The sequence below is a fragment of the Mobula birostris genome, chromosome 15 (assembly GCF_030028105.1).
Source record: "Mobula birostris isolate sMobBir1 chromosome 15, sMobBir1.hap1, whole genome shotgun sequence".
Classification (NCBI taxonomy): Eukaryota; Metazoa; Chordata; class Chondrichthyes; order Myliobatiformes; family Myliobatidae; genus Mobula; species Mobula birostris.
In genome coordinates, this window is record NC_092384.1 from 69,756,893 (window position 1) to 69,780,501 (window position 23,609).

General features: G+C 41.7%; 1 long non-coding RNA gene across 1 annotated transcript in view; it reads right to left on the reverse strand.

Annotated features, from left to right (window-relative positions):
- Nucleotides 1-23,609, reverse strand: part of LOC140210728 (uncharacterized) — a 46,043-nt gene that overhangs the window by 7,272 nt on the left and 15,162 nt on the right. Inside the window, exon 3 of the long non-coding RNA XR_011889288.1 lies at nt 2,987-3,237. This is a non-coding gene — a long non-coding RNA (uncharacterized lncRNA). The remainder of the gene's footprint in view (nt 1-2,986; nt 3,238-23,609) is intronic.

Below are 23,609 nucleotides of genomic sequence, written 5' to 3' on the forward strand. Positions count from 1 at the left end.
CATACAAAGACACCGTAAGTTGTAATAGGAAATATTAAAAAATAGGTAGTGTAAAAAGAGAGCAAAAATGGTAAGGGAGTGTTCATGGTTTCATGAACCATTCAGAAATCTGATGGTGGAGAGGAAGAAACTGTTTCTAAAAGCTGTGTCTTCAGGCTCCTAAGCCTCCTCTCTGATGGTAGTAATGAGAAGAGGGCTTGTTCTGGGTGCTGTGGGTCCTTAATGATGGAATAACATAGAGGAATCACCATTTGAGTATGTCCTCAATGGTGGGGAGGTCATTGTACACGATGGAGCTATTTGAATCTACAGCGCTCTGCAGCTCTTTTCCAATATATTGGCGCCTCCGTGCCAGATGGTGACGCAACCAGTCAGAATGGTCTTCACAGTACACTGTAAAAATTTGCAAGAGTCTTTGAAGATACACCAAATTTCCTCAAACTCCTAATGAAATTCAACTGATAGGGTGTGCCTTCATCATAATTGTATCAACATGTTGAACCAGGCTAGAACTTCAGAGACGTTGACATGTAGAAACTTGAAACTGCTCACCCTTTCCACAACTGGGCCTTCGATGAGGATTGGTGTGTGTTCTCCTGACTTCTCCTTCCTGAAGTTCACAATCAATTTAAGAAAATATACCTGATATTTACAGAAGGTGGCATCCCAACACAAATGCTGCCCTGGTATTTGGAAGGTTCTTTTGTGGGTTACTTTAGAGTTCAATGGTTCAACGGTACAATTTAATATCAGAGAATGTATACAGTATACAATCTTCACAGTGATCCATGAAGCAGAGAAAAAACAAAGAATGAATGATAGAGAAGTACAGACTACTGTTCAAGCAAGCGGGGGCAAGAATTCAGATTTCTGGATCATTGGGACCTCTTTTGGGACAGGCGTGACCTGTTTAAAAAGGTTAAGAAGGCATACGGTGCATTGACCTTCATCAACCGTGGGACTGAGTTCAAGAGCCGAGAGGTAATGTTACAGTTGTATAGGACCCTGGTCAGACCCTACTTGGAGTTCTGGTCACCTCACTACAGGAAGGATGTGGAAATCATGGAAGGGTACAGAGGAGATTTACAAGGATGTTGCCTGGATTGGGTAGCATGCCTTACGAGAATAGGTTGAGTGAACTCGGCCATTTCTCCTTGGAGCGACAGAGAATGAGAGGTGACCTGATAGAGGTGTATAAGATGATAAGAGGCATTGATTGTGTGGATAGTCAGAGGCTTTTTTCCCAGGGCTGAAATGGCTAACACAAGAGGACACAGTTTTAAGGTGCTTGGAAATAGGTACAGAGGAGATGTCAGGGCTAAGTTTTTTACGCAGGGAGTGATGAGTGCGTGGAATGGACTGCTGGCGACGGTGGTGGAGGCAGAAGCAATAGGGTCTTTTAAAAGACTCCTCGATAGGTACATGGATGGAACTTAGAAAAATAGAGGACTATGGATAACCCTGGGTAATTTCTAAAGAAAGTACATGTTTGGCACAGCATTGTGGGACGAAAGGCCTGTATTGTGCTGTAGGTTTTCTATGTTTCTAAGTGATCCCATAAAACAATGAGCAGTGATGTTAAACCCTACACCCAGGAAGTTATATGGAAGAGGGTTCTGGGATAAGCATGGGGAAGGGATTTATAAATATGTCTGAGACGTTTGGAAATGTAATATTACGAACAAAATTTAAGCTACCTAAGTCAATTGCAGAGGCAAGCTCTAGTTTCATTCATCATTTTATGGTGATTATTTCTTTGAAGCCTTGTCTCTACCGCCTGCGAAATTAAAACTCTTTGCAGCTTCTGCTGCTCATGGTTCATTACAAGTTTGGCAATAGCTGTAGTAACAATCTGATTGAGATCCACGGGCACATGTATTTCATCCATTATTTGTACTAAGATTAACTCCTCATAAAGGGTATTGGCTCACAGTACGTGTTCTATTCAGGAAACCCTGTCAACCTGTTACAGCAGTCTTCGCTGTGTGCGACTGCAACTTGTTTAGTGTGTATTCAGGTTTGAAGCTGACTGAATGGAGTTCGATGTGAAAGGAAGAGGAATTTTCAATAACATAGTGCCATTCATATGCTAGGCAATGCTGAAGGGGTGTACTTTCAATGCTGTACATCCAATACAATGCTTTTGAAATGCAGCCATTGTCAAGGTACAAGGATTTGACGAAAAAGAAGGCCATTTGGCTCCTTGAACCTGCTCCATTCTCTATCAAAATCACTGATGATCTACCTCAGTAGGATTATCCTTCATCATCATTATTTTCACTATCTTACGCATGAAGAAGATGCATGCTAGCTGGTAGGATACTACACCATTATATCCAAGACAATTTCAAGTAGCGGTGCCTCATGAAAGGTAGTGTCCATTATAAAGGACCCCTGTCACTCAGGACATGCCCTCGTCTCATTGCTGTCGTCAGGTAGGGGATACAGAAACCTGAAGGCCCACACTCAGTTTTACAGGAACAGCTTCCTCCCCTCTGCCATACGATTCCTAAATGTATATTGAACTCATGAACACTGCCTCACTTTTATTATTTCTGGTTTTGAATGATTTTTAATTTAACTATTTAATATACATATATATAGATAGATATACTTTATTGATCCCAAGGGAAATTGGGTTCCGTTACAGCTGCACCAACCAAGAATAGAGCATAAATACAGCAATACAAAAACCACGAACAATCAAACAACAACATGCAAACTATGCCAGATGGAAATAAGTCCAGGGCCAGCCTATTGGCTCAGGGTGTCTGACCCTCCACCTCCCGTGCTGCAAAGTTCGATGGCCACAGGCAGGAACAACCTCCCATGACACCCAGTGCTGTATCTCGGTGGAATATGGCCGGATTCCACAGCTAAAATTTCAATACCCAGTCTACAAACATGTTCCTCGATCATAATATGACCAGGATTGCACCATCCGTTGTTAACCAGAACAGCAAGCCCCCAACTCCTTTACGCTTACCACTGTCAGTGCACTTCCAGTCAGCCCGTATGGTTTGGAAGCAATCCTTGGAAAAGTTTTGATCGGGTATGTCCTCGTGCAGCCCCGTTTCAGTAAAACACATCACACTGCTCTCCCGAACTGTTCTCTGACTCCTGGCTAGCGCCGTTCACTCGTCCATTTTGTTACCTACCGAACTCCTCTTCTCCATAAGTCTCCGTTGTCTCGACCTGGTCCTCTTTCCTCGCCTTTGTGATCCCCCTCTGCATGCTCTGTGTGCGGTACATACTGTAATTGATTTACTTATTTATTTTTTTTCTGTATTATAGTGTATTGTATTGTATTGCTGCCTCTAAGTTAACAAATTACACAGCAAATGCTGGTATATTAAATCTGATTCTGATTCTGGTATGGAGGGGCCACTGCACAGGATCGGGAAAACGTTGCAGCAAGTTATAAACCCAGCCAGCTCCGTCAATGGCACTAGCCTCTCCAGCATCAAAGACACCTTTAAAAGGCGATGCCTCAAAGGTGCCATCCATCACTAAGGACCCCCATCACCAAGGACACGCCCTCTTCTGCTTGCTACCATCAGACAGGAGGTGCAGAAGCCTGAAGATGCATACTTAATGTTTCAGGAACAGTTTCTTACCCTCCAACATCAGATTGCTGAATGGACAATGAGCCCATGAACACTACCTCACTATTTTTTAGCTCTCTTTTTGCACTTCTTATTTATTTTTTTATGTATACTTCTTATTGCAATTCATAGATTTTTATTATCAATGTCTTACATTGTAATGTTGCCACAAAGCAACAAATTTCACGACATATGCCTGTAATATTAAACCTGATTCTAATTCTGATTCTGAAGAGATTTCCCCAAATCTCAGTCCTAAGTGTACAGTCCTTTCTTCTGAGACGGTGAACCCTTGTTCTAAACCCCTTAGCCAGGAGAAACGTCCTCTTCAATCAACCTGTAAAGAGCAATGAGAATTTTGAATGCTTCAATAAGATCTTCTTCTAAACTCTAGAAAATATAGAGACACGAGAACTCTGCAGGTTAGGTAGCATCTATGGAGGGAAATATATAATTGCTGTTTCAAGCCAAGAAATCCTGATGAAGGATCTCAGCCTGAAATGTAAACTATTTATTCCCCTCTATAGATGCTGCCAGGCTTGCAGGGTAGCTGCAGCAATTTTTTTTGTGTGCGTTGCTCTACAAAATACAGGCCAGGTCAACCATTGCCAACCCTGGAACTTGTCTAGTAATATTTTTGCTGCACCGCCTGCATAGCGAGCGTATTCTTTTTTAGGCAAAAATATCCAAAACTGTACGCAATATTCCAGATGCAATCTCTATGAAAAAATATGCTGCAGTGTTACATCTTTCGATCATATACAACATAGGACAGTACAACACAGGCCGGCCCTTTGGTCCATGATCTTGTGCTGATCTAAGTAAACCAATGACTTCTAATTGATCTAATCCCTGTTTCCCATACAAAGACCATCACTCTCCTTCTCTGCATATTTAAGTGTTTATCTAAAAGTCTATTAAAAGCTTCCATGCTCTGTGGCTCTACCACCACTCTGACAGTGTATTCCAGGTACCCAGCACTTTCTGTGTAAAAAAACTGCTTCACGCATCTCCTTTGTTCTTTCCCCCATTATCTTAAATACATACCCTGCAGTACTAGACATTTCAGTACTCGGAAAAGCATATTGACTGTCTCCTTTACCCATGCCTCAAATACTTTTAAAAACTTCTATCAAATCTCCCCTCAGCTTTTCAACATTCCACAAGCTCCAATGAGGCCTCCCCTTATTCTTCTGAATCCGGGATAGTTGCTGGGAATGTGGGAAAATAATGTAGGATTAATGCAAATAGTTACTTGTTGGTTGGTGTGGACAGATTGTTTCTGTGCCTGTTCCTGCTTCTATGAAATGCGGTGGTTATTACAAGGCAAATGATGAAGAATAGAAGGATCTCAGCCCAAAATATCGACTGTCTGTTCCCCTTCATAGATACTGCCTGACTTGCTGAGTTCCTCCAGCATTTTGTGTGTGTATTGCTGAACAGATCAGCTGTTCATAGTATTTGTTGTAGCATTTAACATGGTAACAGGCCCTTCTGGTCCAATATGCCTGAACCTCCCAATTAAACCCATGTGACCAATTAACCTACCAACCCGTACGTCTTTGGAATGTAGGAGAAAACTGGAGAACCTGGAGAAGACACACATAGTCACAAGGAGATCATACGAACTCCTTACAGACAGTGGTAGGCATCAAGGAGAACTCTGTTCTCTTCTTCAAAATACTGGAACAGGATCTTGTCTGCTCCAGTGGTCATTACTCCTTCTCTACTGCACTGGAATATCAGCCTATATCATTGCGCCTCACCACCTGTAATGGACCAAGCCCCAGGCTGTTCAGCTGAGTCCCAAGCTGTTAACAGTATAGGCCCCTGTCACACCTGCAGGAGATCACAATGGAACTAACCAAAGCAATATAAAACTGTTCTAAACAAATACCTGGAGAAAATTCAAAGTTCACAGTAAATTTATTATCAAAGTTTTTATATGTCACCATATACTACTCTGAGATACATTTTCTTGTGGTCATTTGCAGTAAATACAAAGAAACAATCAATTGTACATATGATTTTGTGTTCTATCGCTGAGCAGCAGTGAACCATGTGATTGGCCTCTCAGAGTTCTCTTTGGGAACTAGTTGACGATCAGCATTTCTGATCTGGCTATTGTTCACGATTGCAATTAATAAAAAAAAAACAAAATAGAATCAATGAGAAACCACACGTAACAAAGACAGACAAAAAACAAAGTACAAACGTTTGTACAAAAGACAACAAATTTTGCAAATACAAAAAGAATAAAAATAATAATAAATAAGTAAACAATAAATATCGAGAACATGAGTTGGAAAGTCTTTGAAAGTGAATCCATAAATTGTGAGATCAGTGCTGGGATGCATGAAATCATCCTCTCTGGTTCAAGAACCTGATGTTTGAAGGGTGATAACTGTTCCTGAACCTGGCGTGAGAGTACTGAGGCTCCTGTAACCTTCTTTCTGATGGCAGCAGCAAGAAGAAAGCATGGCCTAGATGGCGGTGGTCCTCGGTGATGATACTGCTTTCCTGCGACAGCACTCCTTATAAACGTGCTCAATGGTGGAAAGTTCGATCTATGTCTATCCTTATTTAAATCTCCACGTGGTCCAAAACTGCTTATCTTGTTATAATTACCACCATTTAACATTAATAATACATGCAAGTTTCAAAAGCCAATTACACTCATACTCCCCAAAAGGGGAGATTGATGCCTTTGTTTTACACAGGAGATACTGGAATATCGTGGATCTTTTTAAAGAGGCATTGATTACTCTCAACCATTCACTTGAAGGATTAATTAATTTATGAACTTGTCATTGCAATTGATCGATTGAACCATCCTCCTCACTGGATTTCATTATGGCCTGTGAAAGCAGATTCACCCATTATTGTGTTTTATCTAATTGTGCTTCATACACTACAAACATAGTTCAAAGGTTTAAGACTGCTGCCCCTCAAGGCATTGGCCATGAAAAGAAAATTTAATTAGAAAAGTGACATTATTCGCAATGGCACACTCAGATCTGTTAAAAATGGTTGACCCAATGGCTGATGTCGTGTAGAGTTGGTGCTGTCTCATGCGAGGAATTATCACTGAGTAATATATTTTAATATTTAAAGAATTTTGCACTCTTATTTAAGCAACAACTGCACAATAAATGAAAGGTTAAGTTGCCATGTTTTATTATATTAAAGTGGCCTTAACTGCTCCTGCATCTGGAATACTTTTGAACAGGAACTAGTATAGAACAAGCTGAAGTAAAAATCAGAATCTGATGCAGAACTACTTGATTTAGCTCTGGAATTAATTATAGAACATAGAACACAGAAATCTGCTGCACATTACAGGTCGTTCAGGCCACAATGTTGTGCTGACCATGTAACCTACTTCAGAAGCTGCCTAGAATTACCCTACCACATAGCCCTCTATTTTTCTAAGCTTCATGTACCTAAGAGTCTCTTAAAAGACCCTATTGTATCATGTCCATTCATAATTTGCATGAAGTTAGATTTGTTAAGCTGAAGATACTTCTATATACTCTATGAGTTCCCTCTTGTTCTGAATGCTATTTGCTTACTTTTATTGCTTGTACATTGGGTGTTTGGCAGTCTTCTTTCTTATGGGTTCTTTTGAGTTTCTTTGTTTTGTGGCTGTCTGTAAGGAGACAAATCTCAAGTTTGGGTAACGTATACATACTTTGATAATAAATGTACTCCGAACTTCGAAGTTATATATTCCAGACCAGAGGTACTTCTGTAACTTCAGTGAAATTCTTGGTTTAGCTGTGTGTGCAAACTTGCTGGTCACCATCATGATGTGCCTTGTCATATGATGTAGGCTTATCCTTGACCATGATTGTTCTTGGCAAATTTTTATAAAGAAGTCGTTTGCCATTGCCTTCTTCCAGGTAGTGTCTTTACAAGACTTGTGACCCCAGGCATTATCAAAACTGCAGAGATTGTCTACTTGGTGTCAGTGGTCGCAGAACCAGGACTTGTGATCTGCACCAGCCGCTCATACAACCATCCACCACCTGCTCCCATATCTGACCTTGATCGTGGGGGGGGCTAAGCAGATGTTACTCCTTGATCGGGGAAGCGAGCAGAAAGAATGAGCGCCTTACACCTTCTTTGGTAGAAATGTATCTCTACTTGTTGGTAAATCATTTTATTAATGTTACACATACTGAGGAGTAGTGAAAAACTTGGTTTTGCATCCCATCCATACAGATCCTATCATCACATTGGTGCATTGAGGTAGAACAAGGGTGTATATAGGTAGTTTGCCCTTTTTCTACTTTTCAAACAAACCACACTTTGAAAAAGACTTAATTAGTTGATACTTGTCAGAGTACTCTCATTTTAAAATCTAGGCTTTAACTTTGCTTTTCTTTCTGTCTATCTGAAGATTTTTTCCACCACTTTTGATTTACTTCTTTTCTCAGATCCTCTTATTCCACTTCTCACTTGGCTTTTCTTGCTTCATTTCCACTCTGTATGGAACCAGCCATTGTCCTATCTCCTGTAATCACATTGTCAAGTTTGCCACTGACTCAACAATGGTGGGTCTAATCACCATTGATGAGACAGCTTATAGAGAGGAGGTAGAAGAGTTTAGGGCCTCATGCCAGGCAAATGATGCCAATAAGACAAAGGATATGGGTATCGACTTCAGAAGAACTCACACCACTCACACCCCTCTTTACATCAGAGAAACAGCAGTGGAAACTGAAAGAAGTTTCAAACTCCTGAGGGCACATTATACACAAACTCTCATGGCCCCAGATCACATTATACATAATCTTCTCATTTTTTTTTCCAGTCCTGATGCAGGGTCTCAGCCTGAAATGTCAACTGCTTACTTTTTTCCATCGATGCTGCCTGGCCTGCTGAGTTCCTTCACCATACAGTGTCTATTACTTTGATTTGCAGCATCCATAGATTTTCTCTTGTTTGTGATACACAATCAGGAATGCTCACCAATGCCTCTGCTTTCTGAGGAGGCTGAAGAGAGCAGAACTATGCACATCAATGCTCATGTTATTCTAAGGGTGTGCAGTAGAGAACATCCTAACAAGCTGCATCACAATGGTGGGTCATTAGAGGTCATTAACTCAAAATAAAGCATGAGTCTGTAATGAGATCTTCAGTCCTGTGCAGGGAGCTGGACAGTATTGGGCTTCGAGATGTTTAGAGCACCTGAAATGGTTAATTATTGTTTAATGACAGTCATAAATAGTTTAGCGTTCCTAATGTTTTTCTTGAGCAACTCGCTTTTTGTAATGGAGTCTCCTGGTGCCTTCTGTATAAACTTATTAAGTTAATTTCTATAAGCTTGGGGGTTCCATATTACTTGTATTATTTAAGCAGATGCCTGATTAGCGCTAATTGCGGGGTCCTCGTTTTGAGAATGTTATGTCTTGAGGAGTTGCTTAGACGAGCCACCAATATTCTATTGGAATTCTTATGAGTAAACTTTGGTTGCTGTCCCTGCATTGGAGTCTGTCTTTCCTCCGCACATGAGTTCTGATATTGCCAGCACACATCACGACAAAGTCATATAAGACTGAGTTGAGGAAAGATTTCTTCATGAAGTGAGTAGTGAATCTTTGGAATTTTCTACCTTGGAGGATTGTGGTATCTCAGATATTTATGTTAAGATAAGAAGGGAGAATGAAGTGCATTTTTTACACAGAGGGTGGAGGTATTTTGCAATGAGAACCCTGAGGAGATGGTTAGATTCACATTGAATTATAATATTTCAATAGGTTTTGGACAGGTACATTGATAGAAAGACTAGAGATACTTTGATAAACTGTGCAAAAACAATTTTGGACTCAAAGAGTCTCCCCTGAGAAAATAAGACGATTATACTCGATGTTCCTACAGAATGGCTACAAGGTGAACAAAATCAATTGGGTCCTTAAAATGGCTAACAGAAAGACCAGGAAACCTAACAACGAGGAGGAACCCATCACTACCACCTATCTTCCTTAGATTTATAATTTAAATTTTTAATATTTACTATCGATTTGTACTCCATGGAGCACGAAGAGCAGAATCAAATATCGTTGTGATGATTGTAAGTTCTAGTATCAATTGTTTGGCGACTATAAAGTATAAAGTATTTCCATGGTTTCTGGAATGATCACTAGGATCCTGTTAATCTGGTGATCCTTCCAGATTAACACCACCAGGAAACCCATAAGGAAGTTCAAATCACAGCATATGTGGGTCAAAGATGATCTGGGACTCAGCTCTACTGGTGTTTACAGGATTCCCTGTGAATGCGGAGCAGCGTATATTGGACATATGGGATGCATGGTGGAAACCTGTATTGAGGAGCACAGGAGGTGTACCCCTTTGAGTTAGCTGGAGAAATTGGTGGTAGCAGAACACTGCAATCACAATGGCCATAGGATTGACTTGGACAGCACAAAACTACTGTGCCACGCAAATGGCTTTTGGGATCACCTAGTAAAGGAAACCGCTGAAATAAAACTAGAGGAAAAGAATTTTAACAAAGATGAACGTCTTGCTTTAAGTAGGAACCAGAATTCGATTGTAATCAAGGTGGGAGAGCAGAAACTTGATTGGATGAGGACTAACCAATCAGAAGGGATGGACTACAGAGGTATAAATACCACTGGACTGGACATGCCCAGGCATCATCCCTGATGAAGATGACAAAGTTTGTCATTGAAACTTAGGTTAAAATCGAAAACTGTATCCAGATGGAAGCCTAAGAAGAGTTTATTCATCATATATGCTGGGAAAGCACTAGATCGCTTTTCATGTAATATTAATGTTGTGAATCTGAAGCCAGTTTCTAAAAGATAATCTCCAAGTGGACCACAACCTTGACATGGTTTGAAGGCTTGCATGCCTCAATGACCCAGAGAGCTATGCTGGTTGGAATCAGGGCCTTATCTTTTGGCTCTTGGTAGGGTCACCCCTGCCAAATAGTTCAAAGGGTAGAGACCAGACTAAGAGTGGCCTATTGCTTCTCCAGTTCAGGGGCCCTTCTCAGGGCTGACTGGTCAAACAAAACTGTTGTAGAAATAACAATGAGGAATCTTTCTATATCCATGTGTGATGGTATACCTGAGTTTCCACCATGGATTTGTATGGCTGACAGTAGTGAAAACTGAGAGGAACCCCAGAACACTGCCAAAACCAAGACCAAAATTTGTCTTGGTCAAGGATAGATAGAGATAGAAGGCCTTTGATGCTGCCCTAAACGCCAATAAGTAAGTCTGAAAGGTCAAACACTAACAATTACAACAAGCCAAGTCTACTACATATTCAGTCTTCCCTGTGCTGGATCTAGTTAACCATATACCAGACAAGCTTCAATATAATAGCCAACAGGATGCAAATAGTAGGTGGTAACTTAAGGGTGGATGATATCACCTGCAGGAGGGAGAAGGATGTGTGGTTGCTCACACATGCCATTGACATCACAGGCAGGGAACATCACTGTAGTCTTTCAGAAAAAGTGATAAGAGAGTTTACATTAATTAAGGAAGCAGTATATTTATACAACTAATAGTGAAGTTTGGCTCATAACATAGTGAGTAAATAGCCACATAATGGTTAATATAACTAAACTGACGTGACTAGAAGTTCAAGGTCGCATAAGCTCCCAGCATGAAGAAGAGAGTGAAGTCAACCTAAGTTTATCGTCGCATGAACAAATGCAGTGAGGTACAAGATCAATGACAAACTTGCCTGTAGTAGCATCAAGGGCACACAGGTACAGAAATTACACAGAATATCAAATCGTCAAGATTATTGTCATTTAACTATGTACATATATATAACATGTAGAACCACGTTTTTATATATATATAAACGATAAAATGTTTCTCTGAACCAGTGTGTAAAGCACAGTAGTACACATATCGCATGATAACATATGATATCTTATGAAGGTAAGGTTAAAATCCACAGAAGCATCACACATAAATAACAAACTAAAGTGCATTAATATTAATTATTGTAAGGTACGGAACAGATTAACCAGTGACACTTCGAATATGATGCGGAAGGGAGTTCAGAAGCTTAATAGCCTGGGGGATGAAACCGTTTCTCATCCTGACTGTTCTTAATTTTGTGCATTGTAGTCTTCTGCCTAATGGTAGAAAGTCAAAGAGGATGCTGGATGGATGGGTGGGATCCTTGATAATACTAAGGACCCTGCAAGTGCAGCGTTCCTGATAAATGTCTCCGATGGAGGTTAGGGAGATCTCTATGAAGCTTTCAGCTGTTCTCCTAGTCCTTTGTAAGGACATCTGGTCAGAATATCAACTGCTCCCAGACCAGATGGAGATGCAACTTGTCAGGACACTCTCAGTGGTGTTCCTGAAAAATAAAGTTTATGATTATGAGGACACGCAGTCCCCTTTTATTGTCATTTAGTAATGCATGCATTAAGAAATGATAAAATGTTTTTCCAGAATGATATCATAGAAACACACGGCAAACCGACTTAAAAACTAACAAAAACCACATAATTATAACATATAGTTACAACAGTGCAAAGCGATACCGTAATTTGATAAGAACAGACCATGGGCACAGTAAAAGTCTCAAAGTTTCTCGAAAGTCTCTCGGTAAACCTCCAGTGCCACCAACTTGCCAGTGCAGCGTCCTGGAAACATCTGACCACAGTCCGATTCCAAGTCCACCCGAAAAACTCTGAGCCTCTGACCACCTCAACACCGAGTACCGAGCACCATCTCTGCTGAGAACTTCGACCCCGGCCCTGGCAACGGGCGATACACAAAGCTGAGGATTTGGGGCCTTCGTCTCCGGAGATTCTCCATCGCACAGTAGCAGCAGCAGCGAAGTGGGCATTTCAGAAGTTATTCCAGATGTTCTTCTGTGCTTCTTACAGCTGTCTCCATCAAATCTGGATTGTGCACGGCCCCTACTTACACATAATTGATATTCATTCAGAACGGCTGTGTGCGCTGCGTCGCACTATCATCTTCTCCCTCCCTCCAGTTGAGATCATTATTCAGAAATTAAACTTCTCTATTATACACTACCTATTGGTAGTGTCTGTGATGAGAACTTGGTGTGTTAATAGAGTAGACCAATGGTTCCCAACCTTTTTAATGCCATGTATCAATACCATTCAGCAATGAGTACATGGACCCCTGGCATAGACTGAAGGGACATGAAGTTTGTACTTTTTCATTGATTCTATTGTGTATCTTTGTATTTACTATGAATGTCTGCAAGAAAATTATATTCTCAAAATGTATTGCTTATTTATTACTATTATTTCTTGCTTTTCTTTCTTTTTGTATTTTCACAGTTAGCTGTCTTTTGCACACTGGTTGTCCTTCCCATTAGTGTGTTCTTTCATTGATTCTATTATGGTTATTGGATTTATCGAATCTGCCTGTACGAAAATGAATCTGAGGGTTGAGTATGGTAACATAAACGTACTGATAATAAATTTACTTTGAACTTTAAACTTTGGCAACACAAAGCATTATTATTCCATGACAGCTCCTGATCTATCTCATCCTACTGTCTGGAGAGGATGAGGGAAGATTAGGCAGTGATCCTGAGCAATATGTCTCCAGGATGCCAGTGAAGGGCTTGGAGTAATGGTGGAAAGTTGAGAAGAGTCAGAGAAATGCCTTGTCCAATTTGACACAAAGATACAATGAAGTGGGGAAATCCTCAAGCTTTTAAAATCTTCATCAATATAATTCAACTGCTTAATGCAAAAGGAAAGAAGGCACTATTTTCTCTCTCAGAGTCCACAATCTATTCACTAATATTGAAATCATAACATGGGCCCAGCTCAACCAGTCACACAGTTAAGAGACTTGTTGCAATATAGTTTGAATACCTGTATTAAATTTGCTCAAAAATTTCAAAACATTAATTAGTTATCTCCTTATTTATTTATTTGTTTATTTATTTATTATTATTGAAGGACTCAGTGCAAAACAGGCCTTTCTGGCCCTTCGAGCCCCACCACCTCGCAACCTGTCTATTTAACACCAGCCTAATCACAGAACCATTTACAATGACCAATTAACCTACTAACTTTGAACGATTGGAGGAAGCCAGAGTACCAGAGTAGAAACACACACGGTTCATGGGGAGAACATACAAAATCTTTACAGACGCCCCCAGAATTGAAATCCAAAGTCCGGAATACCCTGATCGGTAATCACGTTGTACTAACCACTACGCACCATTCCCTTTTCTCAAAATCAAGCAAAGAAAGGAGTGAGATCCACAAGGAAAGGAGTGAGATCCACAAAGTTTAAGTGCTTCTTAGATGGCTATAAAGATGATAAAGATTAGCTTTATTTGTCACATGTACATCGAAACATACGGTGAAATGTTTCATTTGCGTAAATGACCAGCAAAAGTCAGAGAATGTGCTGGGGGCAGCCCACTGACGTCACCATTCTTCCAATGCCAACATGCATGCCCACAGTTTACTAGCCTGTACAGCTTTGGAAGGTGGGAGGAAACCAGAGCACCTGGAGGAAACACGAACAGCAACAGGGAGAATATACAAACTCCTTACAGACAGTGGCAGAAATTGGCTTGGGTATGGACACATCCACTAAATTCCAAACAATTGGTTTATTGATCATTACAGGACATCTCTCTGGTGCTTCCCACTCCTTCCCCTCTCTCGTCTCCTTTTCCCAACCATGATTCCTCTCTCCCTGCTCCATTCCCACTCTCAGTTCACAATAGAGACCCATATCGGAATCAGCTTTATCATCATGAAATTTGTTTTTTTTTCAATGTACATCCTAGTGTAATTTATAGTTTTGTTTTCAGATTAGGTATCGCAATGTACTGCTGCCACAAAACAAATTTCATGACATTTTCCAGTGATATTAAACCTGATTCTGATATCTTCTTATCACCCCCCACTCCTGCCCCCCCCCAAGGTAGTAGGTGTGCCCAGAACAATATGCAGTCTTAAACAGGAAATGTACACAGTATTTAACATAGAACATACAAAATAGAATAGTACAGCACGTTACAGGCCCTTTAGCCCACAATGTTGTGACGACCCTCAAACCCTGTTTCCCATATAAGCCCCGACCTTAAATTCCTCCAAATACCTGTCTAGTAGTCTCTTAAACTTCACTAGTGTATCTGCCTCCACCACTGACTCAGGCAGTGCATTCCACGCACCAACCACTCTCTGAGTAAAAACCCTTCCTCTAATATGCCCCTTGAACTTCCCACCCCTTACCTTAAAGCCATGTCCTCTTGTATTGAGCAGTGGTGCCCTGGGGAAGAGGTGCTGGCTATCCACTCTATCTATTCCTCTTATTATCTTGTACACCTCTATCGTGTCTCCTGTCATCCTCCTTCTCTCCAAAGAATAAAGCCCTAGCTCCCTTAATCTCTGATCATAATCCATACTCTCTAAACCAGGCAGCATCTTGGTAAATCTCCTCTGTACCCTTTCCAATGCTTCCACATCCTTCCTTTCTATAAAGGTAATTGATAAGCATACATAACAATGCAGCTATAGGTGAAGCCAAGAAAGTGGGGGATGGTAAGTGGGTGGGGGAGGGGTGAAGTAAAAAGCTGGGAGGTGATAGATGAAAAAGGTAATGAGCTGAAGACAGAGGAATCTGAAAGAGGTGAGAATTGACCATGTGAGAAAGGGAAAATGAGGAGGGGCACCAGAGGGAGGTGATAAGAAGGTAAGGAGAAGCAAAGTGGTGAGAAGGGAGCCACAATGGAGAATGGACAAAGAGAAGTAGAAATTACCAGAAGTCAGGGAAGTCAATGTTCATGCCACCTGGCCAGAGGCAACCCAGGCGAAATATAAGATGTTTCCCCTCCAACCTGACAGTGGCCTCATTTTGGTAGTGGAGGATGCCACGGACCAATATGTCAGAATGGGGATTGGAATTAAAGTACCTTTTGGACATTGTCATTCTTTGCATTGCATTTAGGAATCTATGATATTCACTTGAAAGAAAAAATGGGCACATTCTATTGGACCTCAACAAAAAGACAAGACCACTGTCAGAATATCATTGCCTCAAACAGCATGGAATTCCAGAGGAATAAAGAGTTGATATTTTGGGCCAAGACCCTTCAGACTGATGAAGGATCTCGGCCTGAAACAATCTCAGCCTCCATAGATGCTGCCTGATCTGCTGAGTTCCTTCAGTATTGCTCTGGATTTCTAGAAGCTGCGGAATCTCTTGTGTTTATGGATGTCCCAACTGGATATTATACTCCAGTTTCTGGATTTGTGCTTGAACACAGAATTCTCTGGTACAGAACAACTCCAAATAGAACATAGCCAGCAGATGGACACTCCTGTGCCTAGTGTCACTTTATGGACATACAATCAATCTGTATACATAAGCTATGTTATGTATTTATTGTGTTTCTTTTCAATTATTGTGTCCTTTATTGTTTTTTTTGTGCTGCATTGAATTTGGAGTAGCAATTATTTGTTCTCCTTTACACCTGTGTACTGGAAATGGCATTACCCTAAATTGAATGGTGGTTGACTGCAGATTTCTGCAGCATTCATGTACTCAGGGTCTCAATCTGCAGTGTCACCTGTTTACAGCCACCAGGAGAGAGTCATGTGCTCCACCGGAGGTGGTGTGGTGCGACGTCCAGGCTGGAGTTGGTGCTCCCCCCAGTGTTCACTCAGCAGAAGACAAGCTGTATTGTGGATGGCTGCAGATTTCCATGCCATTTATGGACTCAGTACCCGGACTGTTTTTTTTGCATGGCTGTATTTTTCTGGTATCTTTTATGCGTGGTGTGTGCTCTGTGCTGTGTGTGAATGTTCCAACTGTGTGTTGAACCTTGGCCCCAGAGCAGCATTATCTTGTTTGGCTGTATTCATGGGTATTAATGTATGATTGAATGACAATTACACTTGAATTGAATTGAATTGAATTTAGAATCTTGAATTTTGAGTTTGAAAGGGGAATCGATGAATTGGGCCAAATCCTCAAGTAATTAATACTATGAACAGAAGAAATAAACAGAGAAAATTGGTAAGGTTGAAAGGGTACTTATTCCATTGCAGCTCTACTGTGCCAAAAATATAGTAGTTAAGTCTGCAACAATAAACCCTCTTTATGCGCAAGATTTTAAATGCCTGAGTAGCTATTTGGACAGCTCTTGATATACAAAACTTTTCACAAATTGAAGTGTTGATTCATAGAAAAAAAAATAGGTGCAGGAGTAGGCCATTCGGCCCTTCAAACCAGCACCGCCATTTATTATGATCATGGCTGATCATCCAACTCAGAACCCTGCCCCAGCCTTCCCTCCATACCCCCTGACCCCCATAGCCACAAGGGCCATATCTAAATCCCTCTTAAATATAGCCAATGAACTGGCCTCAACTGTTTCCTGTGGCAGAGAATTCCACAGATTCACCACTCTCTGTGTGAAGAAGTTTTTTCCTAATCTCGGTCCTAAAAGGCTTCCCCTTTATCCTCAAAATGTGACCCCTTGTTCTGGACTTCCCCAACATCAGGAACAATCTTCCTGCATCTAGCCTGTCCAATCCCCTTAGGATTTTATACGTTTCAATCAGATCCCCCCTCAATCTTCTAAATTCCAATGAGTACAAGCCCAGTTCATCCAGTCTTTCTTCATATGAAAGTCCTGCCATCCCAGGAATCAATCTGGTGAACCTTCTCTGTACTCCCTCTATGGCAAGGATGTCTTTCCTCAGATTAGGGGACCAAAACTGCACACAATACTCCAGGTGTGGTCTCACCAAGGCCTTGTACAACTGCAATAGTACCTCCCTGCTCCTGTACTCGAATCCTCTCGCTATAAATGCCAGCATACCATTCGCCTTTTTCACCGCCTGCTGTACCTGCATGCCCACTTTCAATGACTGGTGTATAATGACACCCAGCTCTCGTTGCACCTCCCCTTTTCCTAATCGGCCACCATTCAGATAATAATCTGTTTTCCTATTTTTGCCACCAAAGTGGATAACTTCACATTTATCCACATTAAATTGCATCTGCCATGAATTTGCCCACTCACCCAACCTATCCAAGTCACTCTGCATCCTCTTAGCATCCTCCTCACAGCTAACACTGCCACCCAGCTTCGTGTCATCCGCAAACTTGGAGATGCTGCATTTAATTCCGTCATCCAAGTCATTAATATATATTGTAAACAAATGGGGTCCCAGCACTGAGCCTTGCGGTACCCCACTAGTCACCGCCTGCCATTCTGAAAAGGTCCCGTTTATTCCCACTCTTTGCTTCCTGTCTGCTAACCGATTCTCCATCCACATCAATACCTTACCCCCAAAACCATGTGCTTTAAGTTTGCACACTAATCTCCTGTGTGGGACCTTGTCAAAAGCCTTTTGAAAATCCAAATATACCACATCCACTGGTTCTCCCCTATCCACTCTACTAGTTACATCCTCAAAAAATTCTATGAGATTTGTCGGACATGATTTTCCTTTCACAAATCCATGCTGACTTTGTCTGATGATTTCACCGCTTTCCAAATGTGCTGTTATCACATCTTTGATAACTGACTCCAGCAGTTTCCCCACCACCGACGTTAGGCAAACTGGTCTATAATCCCCCGGTTTCTCTCTTTCTCCTTTTTTAAAAAGTGGGGTTACATTAGCCACCCTCCAATCCTCAGGAACTAGTCCAGAATCTAACGAGTTTTGAAAAATTATCACTAATGCATCCACTATTTCTTGGGCTACTTCCTTAAGCACTCTAGGATGCAGACCATCTGGCCCTGGGGATTTATCTGCCTTCAATCCCTTCAATTTACCTAACACCACTTCCCTACTAACATGTATTTCGCTCAGTTCCTCTATCTCACTGGACCCTCTGTCCCCTACTATTTCTGGAAGATTATTTATGTCCTCCTTAGTGAAGACAGAACCAAAGTAATTATTCAATTGGTCTGCCATGTCCTTGCTCCCCATAATCAATTCACCTGTTTCTGTCTGTAGGGGACCTACATTTGTCTTTACCAGTCTTTTCCTTTTTACATATCTATAAAAGCTTTTACAGTCAGTTTTTATGTTCCCTGCCAGTTTTCTCTCATAATCTTTTTTCCCCTTCCTAATTAAGCCCTTTGTCCTCCTCTGCTGAACTCTGAACTTCTCCCAGTCCTCAAGTGAGCCACTTCCTCTGGCTAATTTGTATGCTTCTTCTTTGGAATTGATACTATCCCTAATTTCTCTTGTCAGCCACTGGTGCACTACCTTCCTTGATTTATTCTTTTGCCAAACTGGGATGAACAATTGTTGTAGTTCATCCATGCAACCTTTAAATGATTGCCATTTCATATCCACCGTCAATCCTTTAAGTGTCATTTGCCAGTCTATCTTAGCTAATTCACGTCTCATACCTTCAAAGTTACCCCTGTTTAAGTTCAGAACCTTTGTTTCTGAATTAACTATGTCACTCTCCATCTTAATGAAGAATTCCACCATATTATGGTCACTCTTACCCAAGGGGCCTCTCACGACAAGATTGCTAATTAACCCTTCCTCATTGCTCAAAACCCAGTCCAGAATAGCCTGCTCTCTAGTTGGTTCCTCGACATGTTGGTTCAAAAAACCATCCCGCATACATTCCAAGAAATCCTCTTCCTCAGCACCTTTACCAATTTGGTTCACCCAATCTACATGTAGATTGAAGTCACCCATTATAACTGCTGTTCCTTTATTGCACACATTTCTAATTTCCTGTTTAATACCATCTCCGACCTCAGTACTACTGTTAGGTGGCCTGTACCCAACTCCCACCAGCGTCTTCTGCCCCTTAGTGTTACGCAGCTCTACCCATATCGATTCCACATCTTCCCGGCTTATGTCCTTCCTTTCTATTGCGTTAATCTCTTCTTTAACCAGCAACGCCACCCCACCTCCCCTTCCTTCATGTCTATCCCTCCTGAATATTGAATATCCCTGAACGTTGAGCTCCCATCCTTGGTCACCCTGGAGCCATGCCTCTGTGATCCCAACTATATCATAATCATTAATAACAATCTGCACTTTCAATTCATCCACCTTATTATGAATGCTCCTTGCATTGACACACAAAGCCTTCAGGCGCTCTTTTACAACTCTCTTAGCCCTTATACAATTATGTTGAAAAGTGGCCCTTTTTAATGCTTGCCCTGGATTTGTCAGCCTGCCACTTTTACTCTTCTCCTTAGTACTTTTTGCTTCTACCCTCACTTTACACCCCTCTGTCTCTCTGCACTGGTTCCCACCCCCTGTTGTGAACTAACCTCCTCACGCCTAGCCTCTTTAATTACAGACCTGTTAGCTCGGTGGTTGGGAAGTTGTTGGAGTCGATTGTCAAGGATGAGGTTACGGAGTACCTGGAGGCATATGACAAGATAGGCAGAACTCAGCATGGTTTCCTTAAAAGAAAATCCTGCCTGACAAACCTATTACAATTTTTTGAGGAAATTACAAGTAGGCTAGACAAAGGAGATGCAGTGGATGTTGTATATTTGGATTTCCAGAAGGCCTTTGACAAGGTGCCACACATGAGGCTACTTAACAAGATAAGAGCCCATGGAATTACGAGAAAGTTACATACGTGGATGGGGCATTGGCTGATTGGCAGGAAACAGAGAGTGGGAATAAAGGGATCCTATTCTGGTTGGCTGCCAGTTACCAGTGGTGTTCCACAGGGGTCCGTGTTGGGGCCGCTACTGTTTATGTTGTACATCAACAATTTGGATTATGCAGTAGATGACTTTGTGGCTAAATTTGCTGATGATACAAAGATAGGTGGAGGGGCCGGTAGTGCTGAAGAAACAGAGAGTCTGCAGAGAGACTTGGATAGATCGGAAGAATGGGCAAAGAAGTGGTGAATGAAATACAATGTTGGAAAGTATATGGTTATGCACATTGGCAGAAGAAATAAACTGGCAGACTATTATTTAAATGGAGAGAGAATTCAAAGTTCTGAGATGCAATGGGACTTGGGAGTCCTTGTGCAGGATACCCTTAAGGTTAACCTCCAGGTTGAGTCGGTAGTGAAGAAGGCGAATGCAATGTTGGCATTCATTTCTAGAGGAATAGAGTATAGGAGCAGGGATGTGATGCTGAGGCTCTATAAGGCGCTGGTGAGACCTCACTTGGAGTACTGTGGGCAGTTTTTGTCTCCTTATTTGAGAAAGGATGTGCTGACCTTGGAGAGGGTACAGAGAAGATTCACTAGAATGATTCCAGGAATGAGAGGGTTAACATATGAGGAATGGTTGTCCGCTCTTGGACTGTATTTCTTGGAGTTTAGAAGAATGAGGGGAGACCTCACAGAAACATTTCGAATGTTGAAGGGCATGGACAGAGTGGATGTGGCAAAGTTGTTTCCCATGATGGGGGAGTCTAGTACGAGACGGCATGACTTAAGGATTGAAGGGCGTCCATTCAGAACAGAGATGCAAAGAAACTTTTTTAGCCAGATGGTGGTGAATCTACGGAATTTGTTGCCACGGCCGGCAGTGGAGGCCAAGTCATTGGGTGTATTTAAGGCAGAGATTGATAGGTATCTGAGTAGCCGGGCATCAAAGGTTATGGTGAGAAGGCGGGGGAGTGGGACTAAATGGGGGAATGGATCAGCTCATGATAAAATGGCGGAGCAGACTCGATGGGCCAATTGGCCAACTTCTGCTCCTTTGTCTTATGATCTTATAAGTATTGTACAAAACTGCTCCCAGACAATCATTTGCTTTACCTTCAGACTGAGCCTTTCTCTTACATGTGGAAGAATTGAGCATTCAGAGGTCATTTCCAGGGATTAAATGTTGGAAGCTAAAGAGCATTCGAATGAGGCAGGGAGAAGGAGGGGGTTGGAGACGGAGGAAGGATGTTGACTGTTATATCTAGAATGGCAGACCCACTAAAAGTTCAAAGGCAGCCAAGCATATTTATAGCTATTTATTTGGAAAAAATCAATGACTCTGTCTCTTTCAGAGATTATTTCAGCTCGGTAGTTACTGGAGAGATTCCCATGGCAGATTTTCCTTCTGTGGCCAAGTGGTATGGCTTTGAATGTGCTCTTGGATTGCTTATACTGCTTGCCTCGGAGACATGACACAAGGAGTCATTGTTGATGAGATGGTTGACTTCATACAGTTGGCTTCTGGTATCTCAGTTTAGACCTGCTGTTGGAGCCGTTTCACGAGGATGCAAAGACCACGTAATTGGAGTCATAGAGCTGTACAAACCCCTTTGGCTCACCACATCTATGTCCACCATCGTACCTACCCATAATAATCCTCCTTTGATTCTGTATCTCTCTATGCCCTGTTGATTTAAGTACCTGTCCAAATACCTCTTAAAATTTGTTTCTGGCTCTCCCTGCTTCCACTACCTCTTCTGGTAGCTCATTGCAGATACCAACCACTGTGTGAAAAGTTTACTCCACAGATCCCTGTTAAACCTCCTTCCTCTCACCTTAAACATATATCGCTTAGTTTCCAACACCTCCTATGCGAAACAGACACAGGCTATCTACCTATTCTATACTTTTATTTATTTCATATACCTTTATTACATCCGTCACTCAAGAGAAAACAGGCCCAGCCTATCCAATAGAGTCATAGAGAGCACTAAAACACAGAAACATGCCCTTCAGTCCATCTCGTCTGTACCCGAACTATTACTCTCCCTTAGTCTCGTTGACCTGCATCTGGACCATAACCTGTATAGCCCTCCCATCCGTGTACTTATCCAAATTTCTCTTTGGTTCTGTTCACCTACCTACAGGAAATGATATTAATAAGATTGAGGTAGTGTAGAGAAAATTTACAAGGATTTTGCCAGGACTTGAGCATCTGAGTAAAGGAAAAGATTGATTAGGTTATAACTATAATCCTTGGAGTGTAGAATAACGAGGGAAGAGCTAACAGAGATTTTAAAAATGAGGGATGTACTGTAGAGAGGATCAATACATACTGGCTTTTCCCCCTCAGGTTGGGAGAGACTAGAACTAGAGGTTATAGGCTTAAGATGAATTGTGAAATATTTAAGGGGAACCTGAGAGGGAACTTCTTCACTCAAAGGGTGATGTGGGTGTGGAACGAGCTGCTAGCAGAGGTGGTGGATGTGGGATTGATTGCAACATTTAACAGAAGTTTGAATTAGTACATGGGTGGGAGGGGTATGGAGAGTTATGTTTGGGTATGGGTAGATGTGACTAGGGATGAAGCTAAAGATTTAAGATTAGCTTTATTTCTCACATGAAGGTCATAGCATACAGTGAAAGGCACCATTTGTGCAATGACCAACGAATCTGAGGAAGTGCTGGAGGCAACCCATAAATGTCACCATGTTTCTGGTGCCAACGTAGCATATCCACAACTTACTAACCCTAACTGGTACATTTTAGGAATGTGGATCATCCAGAGGAAACCCACAAGGTCACAGGGAGAATGTAAAAACTCCTTAGAAACAGCGGTGGGAATTGGTGCTGCAAAATACTGCACTACTATTCTGCCCAGTTAGCTACCATGCTGCTCAGTTTTCAACCATGCCACCCAGGGAGAAATACTGGTCGGCATGGACTAGATGTGGCCAGCTGGTGCTGTAGTGGCATCTGCACCGGACTTCAAGGCAAGTGGTCTCAGGTTCAAATCCAGCCAGCTCCTTGCACGCTTTCCATCTGTGCTGGGCTGTGCATCAAACTAGCAGCTCGGCCTCATAAAAACAGATAGAAGTGCTAAAGAAATGGCAAGGTGCCACCTAATAGCCACAAGGTGCAGGAAGGAGCAACAATGGACTAGATGGGCCAAAGAGCCTGTTTCTGCACTGTGATACTCTATGATTCTACGACAAATTATCCTTCCTCTTATGAATGCAACCACCAGGGTGATGTACCCTCGTAAAATTGGTTCACGGCCCCTGAGAGCTCGAAACCTGAAGGTCTTTAGTCTATTTCATTGGAAGCCTTTCAATCTATCCGAATGATTTGGATGGGGGGACCAAATTCGAAGTTCAAAGTA